A 17,199-nucleotide genomic window follows, 5' to 3' on the forward strand; every position below is an offset into this window, starting at 1 on the left:
AAACAATCCTGAGCTAGATAGACCAATGGATTGAATCAGTATAATTCAGCTTCCTATTTAAACTGGCCCTTAATTCACAACCATGAGGACTAGAATCCATTTTAGGGGGAGGACCATAATTTGGTGATAGAGCATCTGTTTTGCATACAGAAAGTTGCAGGCATCTTCAGGTAGGGCAGGGAAAGTCTGGAGAGCTACTGCCAGTCACTGTAGACCAGTGGTGGCCAAACTTGACCCTCCAGCTGTTTTGGGACTACAATTCCAATAATAATAATAATAATAATAATAATAATAATAATAATAATAATAATAATAATAATAATAATAATAAATTTATTTATATCCCGCCCTCCCCAGCCGGAGCCGGGCTCAGGGCAGCTAACAACACTAAAATAGTGCAACATTATAAAAACATCATAAGAATTAATTAAAATCAAAATTGATGGCAACCATAAACTAAAGTATTGTAAAGATTGCCAAAGGAGGGAGTCAGGCTGTGCCCTGACCAAAGGCCTGGTGGAACAGCTCTGTCTTGCAGGCCCTGCGGAAAGATGTCAAGTCCTGCAGGGCCCTTGTCTCTTGTGACAGAGCGTTCCACCAGATCGGGGCCAGTACTGAAAAGGCCCTGGCTCTAGTTGAGGCCAGCCTAACCTCTCTGTGGCCTGGGACCTTCAAGATGTTTTTATTTGAAGACCGTAAGTTCCTCTGTGGGGCATACCAGGAGGTCATCCCTGACCACTGGTCTTGTTAGCTAGGGATGATGGGAGTTGTAGTCCCAAAATAGCTGGAGGGCTAAGTTTGGTCACCACTGCTGTAGACAATGCAGAGCCAACCAATGATCTGACTCAGAGGAAGGCAGATCTTCCTACCTTCCTCACTGTGACCTTTATAGGTTGCATAAGAAGACTGCATTTCCTGTTTCCATTTCATTAAATGGAAACTTCAGCTGCACACACCATTATGCCTTCCTCACAGCTCCAATGATCTCATTGTAGTCCTGTTAAAGGGACAGTTCCAGCAGTCTATGGGTGTCATTTCCTTCCTTGTGACAGTGTCATAATAGTAGATCATCTAAGGCGACACATGGGCCATCATTGCTGTGAATCATCAGGAGTGATTTTTCTGTTACTAGTATAGTGGTACTCAGTGCTTTTTTTCCTGGGGGTACGCAGGGGTACACACACCCCTAAACATTTTGTGAATCTTTGTACTTTTGTTCATTTACTGGTTTTATTCCCACTGATTTGAACTATAAAATGGTGATTTTTCTTGAGTCAAAATGAGAGTACCCCTCAACATTTTTTTTTTTGGGGGGGGGAGCACTGGTGGAACTACAGTGGTGCCTCGCAAGACGAAATTAATTCGTTCCGCAAGTTTTTTCTTCTTGCGAGTTTTTCGTCTTGCGAAGCACGGTTTCCCATAGGAGTGCATTGAAAATCAATTAATGCGTTCCTAGGGAAACCGCCTTCAGACCAGGTCCGGGGACAGTCTGTCCCCCAACCTCTTCTGAAGGCTGGGGGGGGGGACAAGGGCTTTTCTTCCCACTGCCAGCCTTCAGAAGGCTGTTCTGAAGGCTGGCGGTGGGAAGAAAAGCCCTTCTTCCCACCTCCCGCCCCGCAAGCTCCGGGGACAGGAGGGCTTTGCTGCCGACCGCCAGCATTTTAAAAGCCCCTGCTGTCCCGGGGCGATTTTAAAATGCTGGCGGGCGGGAGCGAAGCCTCAGCTGTCCCGGGGAGATTTTAAAATGCTGGGGGTCGGCAGCGAACGACCCCCAGCATTTTAAAATCTCCCCGGGACAGCAGAGACTTCTCCGCTGTCCCGGGGAGATTTTAAAATGCTGGGGGTCGGCAGCGAACGCTTCGCTCCCGCCCGCCAGCATTTTAAGTTCGCCCGGGGCAGCGGAGAAGTCTCCGCTGTCCCGGGAAGGCAGGCGGGGAGGAGCAAAGACTTTTGCCCCCCGCCGGCCTTCAGAAGAGGTCCAGGACCTCTTCTGAAGGCCGGCTGTGGGCGAAAGTCTTTGCTCCCGACCGCCAGCAATTTAAAACAGGTCCCCGGAGATTTCCCTATGGGCTTTCGTCTTGCGAAGCAAGCCCATAGGGAAATTCGTCTTGCGAAGCGCCTCCAAAACAGAAAACCCTTTCGTCTTGCGGGTTTTCCGTCTTGCGAGGCATTCGTCTTGCGGGGTACCACTGTACTAGCCTTAAACCTGTGTCAGTAGCTCGAAAACTACAGAGTTATAATAGAACAAGTGAATGTTTAAATGATCATGTTTTTACACTTTCTGTGTTTCGTTTTAAGGGGTCTGTGACCATATAATAAATGGCTGAATCATTACAAGCCGTTCAGCAGTAGAATGGACTATGTAAGACTTGCCTTCACTGGAGGTTTCTAAACAGAGGTTGCAAAGTTATATATTAGGGATTTTTAGCTGTGATTCCTGCATTGCTGGGTTTCAAAAAGATGACCCCTGTGACCTCTTCCGGCTCTACAAATCTATGATTGAATGAAGGAGCAATAAGATTTTGACTAGGGATTATGGGAGGGCACATATGTTGTGTTCTATGATCATGCTTTTGTGTATATTTGTTTTTAACCGGGTTGTTGATTTTAGTTTTATTTGTTCACGGATTGGAGAGCTTCTCGATCGAATGGTTTACACATCTTATCGTACACATACAGTGGTACCTCGGGTTACATACGCTTCAGGTTACATACACTTCAGGACTCCGCTAACCCAGAAATAGTACCTCGGGTTAAGAACTTTGCTTCAGGATAAGAACAGAAATCGTGCGCCGGCGGCGTGGCTGCAGCAGGAGGCCCCATTAGCTAAAGTGGTGCTTCAGGTTAAGAACAGTTTCAGGTTAAGAACGGACCTTCGGGTTAAGAAGGACTTAACCCGAGGTACCACTGTACTACAGCCAATGGGATGGTCTTTGAGACTAATTCCAGGAGGACGAGGGGTTCGTCGGTGCCTACCAGACATAAAACAGAAAGCCCATTGGATCATAAGGATGTCCCTGCTGGATCATCTAGGCCCATCTAACCTAACAGCCAGGTCTCTCAGTAAACTATTAAATTCTACTAGGAAAGCGACAGGCAGAGCATGAATGGGAGAGCCCCTTCTCTCACTGTTAAGTCATAGGATAATAAAACCAACCAGAGATGGAAAGAAGACCAAGTCCTTACCAGAGAAGAATGGCAGAAGTTGATGGACGATGCAGAAATCAGGATGGCCAAAATTTCAATAAGGAATAGGGAAAATTTATAACATCTTAAAGACCATTGTAAACAGTTAAAATCGTTAGTAAGGATTGGAATATCACTTGTAGTTTAAGGGTGACTTCCGGATGCAATGGAGATGTAAAAGATTTGGACTATCATAAAAGATGCAGAAGGAAATGATAAATGACAGGACCCACAAAGGGGAGGGTGGAAAGCCAGGAGATTCCATGGAATCCTGTTTTTATTATTTATGTTTGATATATCTCTATGAAATTTTGATTTGAAAAACAAAATAAATAAATAAAATTTAAAAAGAGAGAGAATAAAACCAATTTCGCTGCTGGGTCAATGACCAATCTAGTCCAGAATCCTGTCCTTACAGTGACCAATCAAATGATCACAATGGGAAGCCCACAAGCATCAATTCTTCCTACTGATGATTCCCAGTGACTGGTATTATGATCAGGCATGCAGCATATAATAGTGGGAGAACATAGCTCTCATGGCTGGGGGCCACTGCTAGTCTGATCTCCACTAGCTTGTTGAATCCCCTTTTAAAGCCATACAAGTTGGTGGCCATCACTGTAGAGATGAAAGACACAACTCCTGGAAATCCTGCAGACTCCTGTCAGGCCAGTGCGCATGGACTACAGGATAGCTCAGTCGGTAGAGCATGAAGCCCCTGATCCAAGGGTCGTGGGTTCAAGCCCCATATTAGGCAAACATTTCCTGTATTACAGGGTATTGGACTAGATGACCCTCCTAGTGCCTTCCAGTCCTACAATTCTATGATAGCAAAGGTGAGTAATCGAATGTGTACATAATGTCATTTTGGTTCATTGTAGTCATAACTGAATTTCCACTGAATGTGCATGAGCTCTGCACACACCAAGTGATCTCATAAGAGAGAGAAACACCCCTGGTTTCCCCACCTTGGAACTCATATGGGGTGTGTCCAGCAATCATTGCCCAGGTGACACAAGGGCAACACGACTGAGACCCAAATGGATGGAGACATAATCCCTTGTTGGAAATTTTGTCTGCAATGCCATGAGTCAAAGCCAAGGTTGCCCAGCTCCAACTAATTAAGAAAGAGATTGGTACAAAATGCATAGGAAAAGAAAACAAATAAGCATGGCTGGGCCATGGCTCAATCGACAGGAGGGGTTGGCTAAGGAATAGTATAAAAAGGTGTCCTGGATGGGAGGCTGACATTCACAACAGCTGCACTTCCAGAGATCTCTTTGGTGAACTAGGTAAGTCAGTCTCTCTGTCTCTGTCTCTGTCTCTGTCTCTGTCTCTGTCTCTGTCTCTGTCTCTGTCCCTCCCTCCCTTGTCCTCCTTTCAGGCAGTGGTGTCTGGTTCCCATTGGGACTGGCATGGTGGAAGGCCTTAGAAGCAATCTGGTTCCCTCCAATGCTGCTGGACTCCAGCTCTCATCATTCTCCTAACAACTCTCAGCACTCTTAACAAACTACAGCTCCTATAATTATTTGGGGGAAGCCATGACTGTTTAAAGTTGTTTCTTGGGGCCTTAAATGTATGGTCTGCATGTGGTCTTGGGAGCAATCTGTTGCCCGCCAATGTTTCCATGAGCCGCAAGCATGGCCAATGTTCAGGGATGCTGGGCGTTGCAATCCAACAACATCTAGAAGACACCACATTGGTTACTCCTGGATTAGTGTGAGAGAGATGTTGGATAATTTCCATGCTGACTGGTGGGGCAGGAGGCAAGGAGCCCAACAGCAGGGTTGTTGTGAGAATAAAATGGGGCAGGGGAGGGTCATTAATATCCATGCCTTGTGTGGCTCCCAGGATGAAAGTTGGGATGCAAATGCAGTCAGAAATTACCCAATTATACAATAGTAAGCCCAGATCTGCCTTCTGTTTCCTTCAGGTTTGCTTTGACAGCCACGAAAGATGTGCTCCCGTCAGGACAAAGACCAATGCTACAAGCAGGAGAAAGAGGAAGGGTCCTGCTGTGGTGGCCGGAGGTCTTCCACCAGTGAGGACCGAGGTTCCTGCTGTCTGGGACGGAGAAACAGCGGAGGGTGTCATGGCAATCGGGGTTCATCCGGCTGTCATGGGAAGCAACAAGAGCAGCAGCAGCAGCAGAAGCAGGTCTTCCAAGTGCCATCTCAGCAGCTGAAGTAACACCAAGGAGAATTCCTAGAAGGGCCTAATTCTGCAGGAATTAGGTGGAGTCATTTCAACTACAGTTCCTGAGCATTTGAGGCACTCTCAGCTTTATCTCTGTGCCAAATTCCACCACCCCAATGCTCCAAATTCTCAGCTGCCTCTTCTCCTCTTCAAAGGGGAACATCTCCTGTGACATTTGAAGCATTAGAAGAGCAAGGAGAGACCTCCAGCTATTTCTATTTGCTGTTCATTTGCACACATGGGAGAATAAATAATAAACAATTAATAATAATGAACTCTTGGTTTTTTATTTCTTTTAAACTTTTTTATTTTAAGAAACTCTGCATTTCATCCAAAGAATCATCCATTTCAATCCCGTGAATGACCAATGTCAATGTCATGTTGATGTAGGTTCATAGGAAGTTGCATTCTCCTGAAACAGAGCCTTGGTCATCTAGCTCAGTATTGCATACATTGATTATTGCGTACATTCTTGTGTACAGTGGCTCTCCAGGGATTCAGGTAAGGGAGGCAGTGATGCTTCTGAATTTCAGTTGCTGGGAATCCCAGGAAGGAAAAGTGCTCTTGCATAGCCTCCAACATTTCTCTGATGAAAATAGGGAGGTCCTATTTCTATTGTTATCATCATCATCATCATCATCATCATCATCATCAATATTCCACCCATCTGACTCAGTTGTGAGTCACTACGGACAGCTTCCAACATAAAAAATAAATAAACTTCAGGATACGTGGTTTCCTTCAGTTGTCTTATAAAGGTTGCATAGTGACTTATCTCTTTGGTTCAGGGGTTGGATAATTCCATACCTTCAAACATTTCTACAATGAAAATAAGGATGTCCTAAGGAAAAGTGGGACATTTTGGGATCAAATCAGAAACCAGGAGAGCTTCTGTAAATCCAGAACTGTCTCTGGAAAATAGGGACACTTGGAGGGTCTACTCCTGTGGTTTTTGCACTGTGAAAATAGGATATTGAATGAGATGCCTCATTGGCCTGATCTATCATGATTCTTCTTTTGTTCTTATGGGAATGCCCGGTATTGAACCTGGGAGATTGTTTGCTTGCAAGAAGTGCTCAAAAGAGACCTAGAAGACACTATCTAACCTTCTGAAGGACTCCACTCCGTATTTGTGTCGGGTTTCTTCTCCTGATGATAACCCGCAAGGCAGCAGGAATGGCTTTCTCCTCAGGGTTCACTTCCAAAGCCTTTCTCACGAATGAGTATAACCACAAGGCAGGAGAGATTTGGATCACAGTTTTCCTTCTCCTAGATGAACTACCTTCTGAATATGATGAGCCCCATCTGCCCCCATGCCACTGTATAAGACAGTAATATAATGGTAAATGATTACAAGCAAGCAACAGTAAGGGTCACAGCTTAGTGGCAGAGCATACAGCAAGTGCCAGGTACAGTCCTGGCATTTCCAGATAGGGCTGTGAAAAGCTCCCTGCCTAAAACCCCAAAGACTCAATGCCTTTTCAGTGTGTTTAACACCGGGATAGATGCACCAGTGGTCTGACTCTGTAGAAAACAGCCTCCTGTGTAAACCAGCTTTTTATTCAAGAACACCAGGACTGAAATCTCACTTGATTTTTAGGCTAAGGACCATAGCACTGTGGCAGAGCAGTAATATAAAGGCATAGCTGTCAACCGTCTCTTATTTGGCGGGAAACTCCCTTATCCCAGTGCCGTTTCCTGCTGCTGTTCCGGATTGACGATGTCCCTTAAATTTCCCAGGTTTCATGCTCACCCGGCTCAGGAGGGAAGCAGCGGCTCGGGGTCCTCCGCCGCGCGAGAGAGCGAGAGAGCGAGAGAGCGAGAGAGCGCAGACGAGCTGCCGCTTCTCCGTCTCTCGCTTTTCCCCCTCAGGGGTGCGTCATGAGGAGATGGGTGGCGGCGGATTGGCAGGCAGCCCCTCTCTTGCGCTGCTAGGGGAAGCCGGAGGCGGCAACGGCAGAGGCTGAGGAGGCGGCCTGAGTGAGGAGGAGGAGGAGGGGATGCGGAGGGACGCAGAAGGGTGGCACTTCAACGGCCCCAGCGCTGCCGCAACTTCCTCATGCCGGGATCACAGGAGAGAGTCTCTCTCCCTCTCTCTCAGGCGGGGAAGGGCCGATGGAACTCCTTGTGCAGGACGACGGCAGCCCCAACGTGCATAAGCTAAGCAAAATCCCTTATTTTGGCTGCTGATCCCTTATTTTCAAGGCTGCTGGTCCCTTATTTTCAAATCTGTAAGTTGACAGCTATGTATAAAGGTAGCTTAGTAGCAGAGCAGCCTCCCTAACTAGAGCTTAAAAAGGCACCCTGTCTGAAACACTGCAGACTGACTTTTTAAAATTTATTAACATATAAAACACATAAATATACATTTACACAATACACATACACAACACACTACCTTATTTTCATAACATAAACCATACCTACATTACTCTATATAATACCTACCTATACTGTACATATCAACAGACCTACATACCTACCCCACACAGACACCCACCAAGTGACTTCCAGCCGTTCTTGTTACGCTACTTTATTTTTCCAACTAGCTTAAATGCATTTCATTATTTCTTTAATCTCTTCTTCTATCTTGACTTTACTCTCCTTTCACTCTAATCATTTTCTGGATTCACTCAATATCTGCCAGAAATTCTACTTTTTCCACATAAATTATGATGTATTCCTTAAAGATAAAAGGTAAAGGGACTCCTGACCATTAGGTCCAGTCGTGGCCGACTCTGGGGTTGCGGCGGTCATCTCACTTTATTAGCTGAGGGAGCCGGCGTACAGCTTCCGGGTCATGTGGCCAGCATGACTAAGCTGCTTTTGGAGAACCAGAGCAGCGCACGGAAACGCTGTTTACCTTCACACCGGAGCGGTACCTATTTATCTACTTGCACTTTGACGTGCTTTCGAAGTGCTAGGTTGGCAGGAGCAGGGACCGAGCAACAGGCGCTCACCCCATCGCAGTGATTCGAACCTCCGATCTTCTGATCAGCAGGTCCTAGGCTCTGTGGTTTAACCCACAGCACCCCCATTCCTTAAAGATAACCGACTCCTTATTCACTTTTTGTACCATATCTCCTCTTATCCTCCCTGTTAGTTCGGCAACACTGCAGATTGACTTGGTGTAAGACAATTCCTTATGTTCTATATTGGGACCAAGGCCCAGTAGCAGAGCCTCTTCCTTTCGTACAGAAGGTCCTAGGTTCCAACAACAACATTTCCAGGTAATTCTAGGAGAGCCTCCCTCCCTGAGCCCCTCAAGAGCAGTTGCCAGTCCATGTGGATGAGGCTAGATGGTGAAGTCAGGTGTTGCATCCTGACAGAAGGCACCCACAGACACAGGTGCATAACATACTCAAGTGTAACGGAAGATAGGAATCTCATGTAGGAATGAGTCAAAACTCATTAATGCAAGATGGTGGGGAGTTAATGAAATGTGAGGCCATGGGTGCGTCAAAAATTCTAATAGAATGTCTCTGGTGCCTGAAATGGAATGTCTGGAGATGGTATAAAAAGCTCTTTTGTTCCAAGGGATCCTCATTCGCTCGACAACACTTGACTTGACAACAACGTCTTCTCAGTGATTGACCGGGTAAGTGTGAGGACCTGACTCTTCTCTGGATTGTCAATGGATCTGTCATTCTTCAAGGGAGCCTTCTGCTAAATCTAATTGAGTAGGACCAATAGCTTTCTAGATTTGCAACCGGAGAGGTCAATGGCTGCTAGTCATGATGGCTATGTTCTACCTCCACTGGCAGAGGCTGTTTGGCTCTAAATACTGGGAAGCTGCTATTCTCGGGAAAAGTTTGTGGGCTTCCCATTGAGGCATCTGATTGGCCAAGATGCTGGACAAGATGGGTCTTTGTCAGAATCCAGTAGACTCTTTTGTCTTATTTTGTTTTCATGAAAATATTTTACCAAACCAAATTCAAGATGCTTGTGATATATTATAAACTCATTAACAACTTGGGACTTAGATACTTGGGCTCCCAGGTTTCATCATCCACTGGAAGCCGAACCAAAGGTAAAGGATGATGGGATTTGTATTCCATCCTGATGGAATGGCTGCTGTAAACAATAGTGGTGGGATGAGCCTGATGGAACTCGTCCTTTAGCAAGGAAGGGGAAGAGGCCCTGCAGACCCATCTCTCCCCCTGCTACTGCCTGATGGAATTCCTAGTGATGTGCTGAACCTTTGAATGGCCTTTATCTTGATTAGATTGTTGGGTTCATATAGCTCAGTGCTGCCTATTCTAATGGGCAGCAGCTCTCCAGGGTTTCAGACTGGATCTTCTCCCAATCCATCCTGGAGGATCCAGGGATTGGACCTGGGACCTTCTGCATGCAAAGCCAATGCTCTACTTCTGAGCCACAATCCTCCTCCATAGAAAGGAAGAAACGAAGTTGCCTTGTATGGAGTCAGACCATTGGCTACAGATTGCTCAATGTTGTCTACCTTGACTCTGCAGACCCAGCCCTGTCTGAGTGAACCTGTGGCCTTCTTCTGCATGCAAAGCAATTGTGCTACCCACAGAGCTATGGGGCCATTCCCTCTCTTAGTCAAACTGTTGGTCCATCTCACCTAGCTGTTCCTCCTCTGACGAGCTATGGTTGTCCATGAGTATTTGACGGTGGCAAATCTATGATGGAGATGCTTTTTTAAAAAAAAAACCCAACTGAGCAGGGATTTGATATACGAAGCATGTGTTTTAGCGCTGAGTAATGGGATTTCTCGGTTGACATAGCATTTTGTGAGAGCTTGACTACTGTCTATAAATGGCTGTAAAATCAGGATTAAGCTGGAAATTTAGAGGGTTTTATGGCATTTCTTTTTGGGCCTGGTTAGATTGTCTGGACAGGAGTGGGGACAAGGAACAAATCTTGATTTCTGAAAACACAATTGAATACTGTCAAGTGTCCTAAAAGCAATGCTGATTTGGGAACAAAGCAGAGTGACTGGGGAAACCCAGCCAGATGGGCGGGGTACAAATAAATTATTATTATTATTATTATTATTATTATTATTATTATTATTATTATTATTATCTCAATTCAGAGGCATCTGTGTTGTAGGGAAAGATCTCTCTGGGGCACCCTCTAAACCCTGAGGTGCAAGGATAAATATCGTATGAGCAGCAGCATGTATTATGAATGTTGCTGATGTTGCATGTCCACCACTCGTGGGAAATAAATTTCCTTGGGAAATATTTTAGTATATTTAAAGAACATGTCTCAAGCAATCAGGGATCATATATGAAACATACATATAGAGGTATAAAATAGGGGAAGGGGAACCTATATCCCTCCAGATGTTGTTGGTTCCTGATTCCCATCACTCCTAGCCAGCATGACTGATAGGCAAAGTATGATGGGGGCTGGAGTCCAAAAATAACTGGAGGGCCTCAGGTTTCCATTGATGATCAATAGGGTTGCCAAACCTCCACATCTAACCTAACATCTCCTGGTTTAATTTTGCTCCTTTCAAATGCCTGGCAGAGGCCTGAATCTCGAGGTGTGGAAGAATGCCAATAAGAATAAGAATAATAGTGGAAGTAGAAGTAATAATTCATTCAGAAGATTTGCAAGCTTCATCTCAACAGGAGCTGGCTGCAAATGACAGCCCAGATACTTGGGGAGGGTCTGCCCTGCTTGCTTTTCTCTCTCAATTGACCTCAATCTCCAGTACCCACACCATAACATCAAAAGGAACCACCCCAGGGTCTAAGGTTTGGGCTGTAAAATATCAGGGTCTGGGATGTTCCTCACTGCTGGACTAGGAAAAGATGTCTATCAAAGGTAGGGAACCTCTGGACCCCCAGATGTTATTGGACTCTTATGTCTATCATCACCAACCAGCATGGCTAATGGAAGAAGGTAAATGAGAGTTCTAGTCCAGGCATAGGCCAACTCTAGCCCTCCAGAAGTTTGGGACTACAATTCCCATCATCCCTAGCTAACAGAACCAGTGGTCAGGGATGATGGGAATTGTAGCACCAAACATCTGGAGGGCCAGAGTTGGCCTATGCCTGTTCTAGTCCAACAACATCTGGAGGGATCACATACCTGCTTTACAGAATACCCCAAAAGCTGCTCCCTTGGAGAAACTGGATCAAAAAATGATGTTGGTCTTTCTGTCTTTCTCTCCTTCCAGAAGTTATCAAAGCCATAGCAAACATGAGCCAACAACAACAACAACAAGGAGGAGGTGGCTGTTGTGGCGGCAGAAGCGGTGGAGGAGGAGGAGGAGGCTGTCATGGTGGTGGTGGCCAAGGAGGAGGAGGAGGCTGTTGTGGTGGCCGTGGAGGTGGCGGTGGATCATCTCAACAAAGCCAGAGGAGTGGAGGATGCTGCCGTAGCGGTGGCAGTGGTGGCAGTGGTGGTGGTGGTGGAGGTGGTGGAGGATGTTGTGGTGGCCGTGGAGGTGGATCTTCTCAAAGCAGAAGCAGCAGCGGAGGAGGATGCTGCGGTGGCAGGAGCAGCGGTCAAAGTAGCAGTGGAAGCAGCGGTGGAAGCAGCGGCGGATGTTGCGGTGGTGGCGGCGGCGGTGGAAGTTCTCAGCAGAAGATGAAGTAGATGCCTCCAAAAAGACCTGAAATCCCACACCGCAATGACCACCACCTCTTGAAGATATCTTCTTGCAAAGCAAACGGTTGCTGTCTTTTCCAGATTGATGAGCCAGACTTTCCTCTGGCATGGGAAACATCAGTCTTTCATTTTCCTGCTATGACTACCTCTTTCAAGGCATTAAAAACATCTTTCCTGCAAGCCTTTCAGTGTCATGGTGTTCTTTTCCTATCTTCACTTCTCCATACACACATAATGTTCCTACTCTTCACCCAGATTGTGCTCTCTGCTCCCAAGCTCTGCAAGTAGTCCTTACACAAAATGTATGGGAGATGCTGGGGATTGAACCTGAGACCTTCTTCATAAAAAAGGTTCCCTACCACTGATTTAGAAGTCCTCCCAAAATAGGAAGCCGCCTAGATAATCTTGCCCACTATGGCCTACTGTGACTGGCTGCATCTCTCTAGGGCCTCAAAATGAGGAAGATATTTCCCATCCTTTCCCACATGATCTCTTTTCAATGGGAGATGCTGTTGGCTAAACTTGGGATCCTTCTTCCATTATTGAGCTGGAATGATGGACCTACGGTCTCAGTATAAAAGAGCTTCCTATATTCTTCTTCCACGGTGGAATATGCAGGTGGCTTTTAAGAAAACATGATTTAAATTTGATCTCTTCAGTGAACGGTTCACTGTGTACCTATTATTTTACATCCGTTCTTATTTCAGGCAAATATAGAGGTGTTCTTTCGAATCTCCTCCCAGCTTCCACCTTTTCCAAAAACACCCAAGTGAGTCATCTTGTCTAATTCCTTGCCAAACAAACAGAACCTGATTATCACATGAAACGAGAAGTTAGCCAGAAAGTCTGATTAGGAAAATATATAGAAGAATGTCTAATGCTCTCCTTAGGGTTGTAGATCATAGAAGCCAATTCCTAAGGGCCGTAGTGGCTTCTCCCTCCAATAAAATATTTGAGGGGACTGGGCCCCCAAGAAGTTAATGGGCATTGCCATTCAAATGGTGTGGGGTGTGGCTTAACTGGCCCCCCACAATACTTCATTCAAATTGGCACCCCTGTTGCAGATGATTGGTCCATCTAGCTCAAGGTCAGTTACACTGATTGGCAGCTGCAGCTTTCTAGTGATTGGACCTAGCCCCTCCTTCATGCAAAACAGCAGTTTTACCAGTGAGTTACAGTCCTTCCTTTGGGTTGGATCTGTGGTGTCCCTGTGGACTCAACTGGTTGTCATCAGATGGGCTTCAGGTGTGTTGTGGTTCTGGACTGTCAGGAGTTAACACTTCAGGAGCATGGTTCTTATCAACTGGGTGCACTGCCCACATGATCTGTGCTTTTTCCCTTTGATCTGTGCTCTGTGGGAGCTGACCTCTCTCTGGAGAGCAGTCTGTCTGAGAACGTTAGCAAGGTTGTTAAGAGGCAGAAAGCTGCAAACATGCAGCTAGATTCTGTGGGTTTTTCTTTTCTGTTTTGAATGTTTCTAAATAAAGAGTTTTAGATTAGAAGCACTGGTGTCAACCTGAGTTACTGAGGACACCACGTAGACACAGACAAGCCATTTTATGCTGCTTGTGAACTCTGCTATTATCTGGTGTGATAGGAATTTTATGGTCTTAAATATATGGTAATGTTCATAAGTGTACCAACCAAGCACATACATAGATCAGCACAGGAAGACCAATCTGGAACCATTTTGATTCCTAAACTGACGAAATCTTTTCTCTGCAGGGTCTTTTCCTTCACAAATCCTGTCTTAAGGGTATGTCTGTGTTTGAATAGGGTTCCTTCCAGTAGCACCTTAAAGACCAACTAAGTTAGTTCTTGCACACGAAAGCTCATACCAAGAACTAACTTAGTTGGTCTTTAAGGTGCTACTGGAAGGATTTTTTTTTATTTTGACTATGGCAGACCAACACGGCTACCTATCTGTAACTTTGAATAGGGTGTGAGCCTGTGACCTGGCCCAGGAACTAAGTATTTATCATTACAAAAGACTAGCCAGGCTGCCCAGGAAATCCAATCAAGTAACCTGCCAGCCAGACAGGAGATAAACAAGGACAGGAGAAAAACAACATTCAAATTTCTGTTTTAGACCGCCTTTTCTGTGATGCAGGTGTGATGTATCTGGGGGTGGTCTTAGGTTACACCCCTTCTGTGATGTATGTATGATGTTTCTGGGGGTTGTCTTGATCTACAGGGTGGCAATTTCAAAAGTCTTTATAAGGCCTTGCACACCATTTTCCGAGATCTCTCCTCTCTCCTGCAGGTGAGGGGAGCACCCTGTTGCAACAGATCAATAAAGGCCAAGCCTACAGGCTGATGTTTTGCTCCAAGTAATCCCGGCTGGTGTCTTTGTTTTTTGTCCAAGGGAGCCCTCGGATTTTTCTGTTAACACTGGCAACTGAGGCAGTGCATGGAGTGGAAGCATGTGGGTGCCATTGGAAGTTTGTCAGAGTGGCAATAAATCAAATTTATTGCAGGGCCGTTGCAGCAGACTCAGTGGGTCAAAAGATATACGACCCAACAAACTTTAACAAGGAGACATTGTATAAGAGTGAGGTATTCTACGTGTTTGTGTCTGTTTGTTCATTGAATGCGTTTAAAAGCGAGCTTAGAGGATAAGTCCTCCAAAACGGCTTTCAATAAAAACAAACAAACCAATGACCCAGGTTCAATACCTGGCATTCCCCAAAACAAAAGAAGAACCGTGATAGATCAGGCCAATGATGCATCTCATTCAATATCCTATTTTCACAGTGCAAAACCCCAAGAGTAAACCTTCCAGGTGCCCCTATTTTCCAGGGACAATTCTGGATTTATAGAAGCTGTCCCGGTTTTTTATTTGATCCCACAATGTCCTGCTTTTCCTTAGGACACCCCTCTTTTCACTGGAGAAATGTTGGAGGGTATGGAGTTATCCAACCCCTGAGCCAAAGAGTTAAGTCACTCTACAACCTGTAAAAGACATCTGAAGGAAACTACATATACTGAAGTATATTGTGTGGATTTTTTATGTTGGAAGCTGTCCAGAGTGACTCACAAGTGAGTCAGATAGGTGGAATATTGATGATGAAGATGATGATAATGATGATGATGATGATGATAATGGCATAGGACCTCCCTATTTTCATCAGAGAAATGTTGGAGGCTTTGCAAGAGCACTCTTCCTTCCTGGGATTCCCAGCAACTGGAATTCAGAAGCATCACTGCCTCCCTTACCTGAATCCCTGGAGAGCCACTGTACACAATAATGTACGCAATAGTCAGAGTACACAATACTGAGCTAGATGACCAAGGCTCTGTTTCAGGAGAATGCAACTTCCTATGAACCTACATCAACATGACATTCACATTGGTCATTCACGGGATTGAAATGGATGATTCTTTGGATGAAATGCAGAGATTCTTAAAATAAAAAAGTTTAAAAGAAATAAAAAATCAAGAGTTCATTATTATTAATTGTTTATTATTTATTCTCTCATGTGTGCAAATGAACAGCAAATAGAAATAGCTGGATGACTCTCCTTGCTCTTCTCATGCTCCAAATATCACAGGAGATGTTCCCCTTTGAAGAGGAGAAGAGGCAGCTGAGAATTTGGAGCATTGGGGTGGTGGAATTTGGCACAGAGATAAAGCTGAGAGTGCCTCAAATGCTCAGGAACTGTAGTTGAAATGACTCCACCTAATTCCTGCAGAATTAGGCCCTTCTAGGAATTCTCCTTGGTGTTACTTCAGCTGCTGAGATGGCACTTGGAAGACCTGCTTCTGCTGCTGCTGCTGCTCTTGTTGCTTCCCATGACAGCCGGATGAACCCCGATTGCCATGACACCCTCCGCTGTTTCTCCGTCCCAGACAGCAGGAACCTCGGTCCTCACTGGTGGAAGACCTCCGGCCACCACAGCAGGACCCTTCTTCTTTCTCCTGCTTGTAGCATTGGTCTTTGTCCTGACGGGAGCACATCTTTCTTGGCTGTCAAAGCAAACCTGAAGGAAACAGAAGGCAGATCTGGGCTTACTCTTGTAAAATTGGGTAATTTCTGACTGCATTTGCATCCCAACTTTCGTCCTGGGAGCCACACAAGGCATGGATATTAATGACCCTCCCCTGCCCCATTTTATTCTCACAACAACCCTGCTGTTGGGCTCCTTGCCTCCTGCCCCACCAGTCAGCATGGAAATTATCCAACATCTCTCTCACACTAATCCAGGAGTAACCAATGTGGTGTCTTCTAGATGTTGTTGGGTGGCAACGCCCAGCACCACTGAACATTGGCCATGCTTGCGGCTCATGGGAACATTGGCGGGCAACAGATTGCTCCCAAGACCACATGCAGACCATACATTTAAGGCCCCAAGAAACAACTTTAAACAGTCATGGCTTCCCCCAAATAATTATTGGAGCTGAAGTTTGTTAAGAGTGCTGAGAGTTGTTCGGAGAATGATGGGAGCTGGAGTCCAGCAGCATTGGAGGGAACCAGATTGCTTCTAAGGCCTTCCACCATGCCAGTCCCAATGGGCACCAGTCACCACTGCCTGAAAGAAGGATGAGGGAGGGAGGGAGGGAGAGAGCGAGAGAGAGAGAGAGACTTACCTGGTTCACCAAAGAGATCTCTGGAAGTGCAGCTGTTGTGAATGTCAGCCTCCCACCCAGGACACCTTTTTATACTATTCCATAGCCAACCCCTCCTGTCAAGTGAGCCATGGCCCAGCCATGCCTATTTGTTTTCTTTTCCTATGCATTTTGTACCAATCTCTCTCTTAATTAGTTGAAGCTGTGCAACCTTGGCTTTGACTCATGGCATTGCACACAGAATTTCCAAGCAAGGGACGATGTCTCCATCCATCTGGGTCTTAGTCGTGTTGCCCTTGTGTCACCTGGCAATGATTGCTGGACACACCCCATATGAGTTCCAAGGTGGGGAAACCAGGGGTGTTCCTCTCTCTTATGAGGTCACTTGGTGTGTGCAGAGGTCATCCATATTCCATGGAAATTTGGTTATTGCTACAATGAACCATCAAATGTGTATTTGATTACTCACCACTTTCATAGAATTCTAGCACTGGAAGGCACTAGCAGGGTCATCTAATCCAATCCCCTGCAATACAGGAATTGTTTGTCCAACATGAGGGTTAAACCCATGTCCGTGAGATTAAAAGTCTTATGCTCTGCCAACTGAGCTATAATCAATCACATGACATGGTGCACACACACCGTGTGTGTGTGTGTGTG

At 45.6% G+C, this 17,199-nt stretch overlaps 2 long non-coding RNA genes and 1 pseudogene across 3 annotated transcripts in view; 2 read left to right on the forward strand and 1 right to left on the reverse strand.

The window, feature by feature from the left end:
• LOC308575098 (heat shock 70 kDa protein 1B pseudogene) overlaps positions 1 to 17,199 on the forward strand; it is a 264,638-nt pseudogene that overhangs the window by 35,660 nt on the left and 211,779 nt on the right. The window lies entirely within an intron of this gene.
• Positions 3,550 to 5,657, forward strand: LOC308575643. The gene is made up of 2 exons (XR_014002897.1): positions 3,550 to 4,478; positions 5,120 to 5,657. It is a non-coding gene; the product is annotated as an uncharacterized lncRNA (long non-coding RNA).
• LOC308575310 lies at positions 15,416 to 17,168 on the reverse strand. The gene is made up of 2 exons (XR_014002758.1): positions 16,561 to 17,168; positions 15,416 to 15,953 (listed from the first exon to the last, which is right to left on the reverse strand). It is a non-coding gene; the product is annotated as an uncharacterized lncRNA (long non-coding RNA).

The sequence above is a fragment of the Podarcis bocagei genome (genome assembly GCF_964188305.1).
Source record: "Podarcis bocagei genome assembly, chromosome: 16".
NCBI lineage: Eukaryota > Metazoa > Chordata > Lepidosauria > Squamata > Lacertidae > Podarcis > Podarcis bocagei.